General features: G+C 37.4%; 1 long non-coding RNA gene across 1 annotated transcript; it reads left to right on the top strand.

The window, feature by feature from the left end:
• The first annotated feature begins 926 nt into the window (after positions 1 to 926).
• LOC122001735 lies at positions 927 to 2593 on the top strand. The gene is made up of 2 exons (XR_006117454.1): positions 927 to 1508; positions 2431 to 2593. It is a non-coding gene; the product is annotated as an uncharacterized LOC122001735 (long non-coding RNA).
• The last annotated feature ends 1380 nt before the right edge of the window (positions 2594 to 3973 follow it).

The following is a 3973-nucleotide window of genomic DNA, read 5'->3' as shown; positions in this document are numbered from 1 at the left end:
TTGTAAAGAGTTCTTGTGAGATTTGTGGTGAGGTTTCTCCGCCCACAAGGAGCTACGTGTGCTAGTCGGAGGTCTTCCGAGGAGTAATCCACCGACGGATAGGGATCATCCACCTTACGGACAGTCATGGAGTAGGAGCTTTATCTCCGAACCACGTTAAACAATGTGTGTTGGTTTGTTTGCTCTTTCTTGTTCTTTATATTTGTATTTAGCTTTCGTATTTGTGTTTGTATTGTTTATATTCCACTGTACAACTAACAAATACCTAAGAAGCAATCAATTTGGGGGTACCGTCTATCCAACCCCCTTCTAGCCGGCCACCGATCCCCTATACGCAGGACCTAGGTCATGGAATAGGAGTCGCTGAAAAATCCAAACCAAATAAAACCGACTGAGTCATGTTTTCTTACTTTCTGTTTTTATATTTAAATTTTTCGCTGTGTATACTTTAATTTCAAAACCCAAAAAAAATATTTTTTGAAATCACATGATTCACCCTTCTCTCTCATGTGTCTCAATTCAATAAAAGTAGGAAATAAACAAGCATATGGTAATGCAATATGTTAAGTAACTTTGAGCGACATTTATCTTTGTATTATTGTGAGAGTGAGAGCAACCACTATTTATCTTGTGAGCTTTATCAGGCTTGGTATTCAAGATTCATTAATGTCACAATGCTCGTTAACTGATGTAAGAATTGAGCCATGAATGTGTTGATCTTTGAGAATTGATAGTCCTAGGTTTTTTTATATATATCTTTTAAAGTTTGATTGAGAATTGTTAAGAAAATGAGTCTTTATTTATTTTTTTAATTTTATTTATTTGTTTATCATGTAACAAAAGGTAATTCGTTCGTTCCAGTGCTCCCGTCAAATCGTCCCTAGGTCAACACGTTATTTATTTGTTTACCAGAATAAGTAAGAGAGAGTTAATAACTCATTCATCGTCTCCTAATTTCGTCTACGCAGGAAGCTTCTGCTCTTCCCGGACGCCCAGCCCGACGCCGCCTCCCTCCACCTCCTCCATCGGCGACACCCAACGGCCGGTGGCCATCTCCTCTCCTTCACCGCCGCCGTCCGGCCGAACCTCTTTCCCATCTTCCTCTCCACTCCATCAACTCCTTCACCGCCGATTTTCCCCTTCTTCCTCCTCACGCCATCGCCAAACGGAGTTGCTTCCCCTCAACTGATCTGCACCTCATCGGCACATCCACATCTCTTCTTCGGGTTAGCATCCTCAACCGGGTTAGGAAGAGGCTCCATCTCCTTTCCTTCCACCTCTCTTCTTCGGGTTAGAAGAAGAGAGCCCATCCGTCAGAAGCTTCTCCGGCCATCTTCATTCCTCTTCACCTCCAGCCGCCTCGGTTAGAAGAGAGGCAGCCCCATTTCCTCTTCTGGCAGCCCTCCTCTTCGGGTTAGAAGAGGAGGTTTTGTTCTCCGCTCCGATCCACATTTGCAGCCGCTACATCCGAAGATCCATCCGCAATTGCCGTCTATCTGCAAACTTGGGTTGTACTCTTCATGCGTGGTTTCTGCTTGTTGGTTGATGAATGCTTGTATTGAATTGTCCTCCCATGTTTAGGATTACATTTACTATTGCTTAATTCAATTCATGCTCATAACGTGTTTGGTGAAATGTCTCTTCATTAATTAGGTTTTAATTTTGTATTTCCTTTAGTTCATATTGTTCAATGTTTTTGTTAGTTTGATTACTTTATGTTCTCTTATGTTTATGTCTTTTGTTTGATGCAATTAGGTTAGATTAGGTTTGGTTTCATTAATGCTCCATTTCTTTAAATGCTTATTCTATGTTGCTTTTCATTTCTTTGTCATCCTAGTTTAGGTTAGATTAGGCTCCCTTATTTACATTGTCTTTTGTTTATTAGAATTATATTTCATTACCTGCATTGCTATTCATTTTGTAGTTTTAAACTCAACCCAAATCCTCCATGATCATATCAAAAACCCAAAAGTAATAATCAATCCTAAGAGCTATCATCCATTGTTACATTCGTTGTGTGACGATTCGAGTCATCCTTATACTACATTAGCATAGAGATGTTCAATAATTTAATTATAATTTGATACATTCGTAGTACAACATACGGATGCTCCTATCACTCACCAAGCTGGGAGATAAGAGATTAGGCAAAGTCATTAAAATCTTTTACATACATTGAGAACGGCTTTCAATTCATATTAAATATTGATGTAATAACTTGGCACGGCATTATATGTGACATTAAACATTTGATTGGTTATGCATTTGAAAATCTCCACACAAAAACATAGTTTAGCAGACTCGTGCAGCTTGTCTTTCTATTTCACTTGAGAACCTAACGCTTTTCTTTGTTAAAATGGATATGCTTGCTTTACTATGATTTTCCCCCTTTTTCCTATGTGAATCTCAATAACTGTTATTTTCCTTCAGGTAATTTGGTCAATATTGTAATTCCGCGTCCCGGACCGAACAGAGAGCCAATCCCCGGTGTTGGAAAGGACAATGAATGCAAGCATGGTTGTGGTGGCATCATTGAGTTCATATTACTTACTTTCACATGTACTATTTGTTTTCTTCTTGTGTTTTCAATAAATTATTGGAAAAATTATATGGATACCCAAAATTTATTGTTATTCCATATGCCCGTCTTTCCAAAAATGATCTCCACTTGTTAAGTAACTTGTCTAATTAAGAGCATCCGTTAGTTATATACTTATATTTCTCCTAAATATTTATGGTCCTTATTTTCATGTCATTTTTTAAATATTCTACTATTTAAATATCTCAAATCTCATAATAAAATATCCCATCAATTAAATATTTATAGATCTCATTTATCAAATATCCACTATTAAATATATAAATACTATAAATATTTTACAAATTTGAAATTGAAATACAGAGGTATAAATCATATTAAATTAATAAAAAATATAACCATAAACCATAGAAATTACAAACTACAATTAATAAAATAAACAAGGAGTGGATAAAATAAACCATAAGAATTAACCACATATTCAATTTTTTCTTCAGCTGCTCACATATCGTTAGATGATTTTGAAGTTGAATATTTGTCATGCCTCGTGTGTCTATTATGAGGAGTTGTTATGCTTGGATGAGTTAATTCACTTTTTTATTATTATTATATTCTTCCAAATGTGCTCTTAATTGTTGCATAGCCTGATTCAATTCATCAATTAGGCTTACTCTTTCTTGGCATTTTCTCTTTGCTGCCTTCTATTGCATTGGACGAGGTCGGACTTCTCTATCATCTTGATCAACAGTTGTGTTAGGATTAGAAGAGTTAGTATGTGCACATGATGATTCTGATGTTCTTGCTTGCTTTGTAGCTCATCGCTCTGAGGTTCGAGGAGCATACATCGAACTATCTTTCACGATCCTCCACACATGTTTATATTGGAAAGTAATTTTAAAAGTACTCTTGTATTCTTTATGAGCTCGCACCATTAAGTCTCGTCACTCCATCCGCTTAGTTGATCATTATATCATTTATTATAAATTCCATTATATCTATTCACGATCTTTTTAAACGAAGCCCAATGAGATTTTGCTTTCTCTGTAGTTCATTTTTAGCTCCCTTATCTCGATTGGTATTGTAGTATGTCACCACCCGTTTCCAAAAAAACTCTCTTTTAGTCATTACCAACTACTAAATCTTCACTCATAATTGTGTAGGGCACTGCAAGAAGCTTATCATATGCTACTGTCTATAGTGTTCGCTTGTTATGATCTTCATCTGATTCGTTGCCCATCTCAGGTGCTTGATTGAGAATAAAATCGTCAGACCCTATTTCAGATGAGAATGGATGAACTTGTGAATCAAGGGTTGCATAAGGTATTTCTGTACCTTTATCACTGTTAGTAGACCCGACCCCGGGCCGGGTCTGGCCCGGACCCGGCCCGGGCCCGTAACCGGGTCAACGGGCCGGTTGCCCGTTGACCCGGTTCG

Source organism: Zingiber officinale, chromosome 7A (assembly GCF_018446385.1).
Source record: "Zingiber officinale cultivar Zhangliang chromosome 7A, Zo_v1.1, whole genome shotgun sequence".
Classification (NCBI taxonomy): Eukaryota; Viridiplantae; Streptophyta; class Magnoliopsida; order Zingiberales; family Zingiberaceae; genus Zingiber; species Zingiber officinale.
The sequence above is the reverse complement of the archived record's forward strand: the minus strand, read 5'-3'. Positions and strand labels throughout refer to the sequence as shown.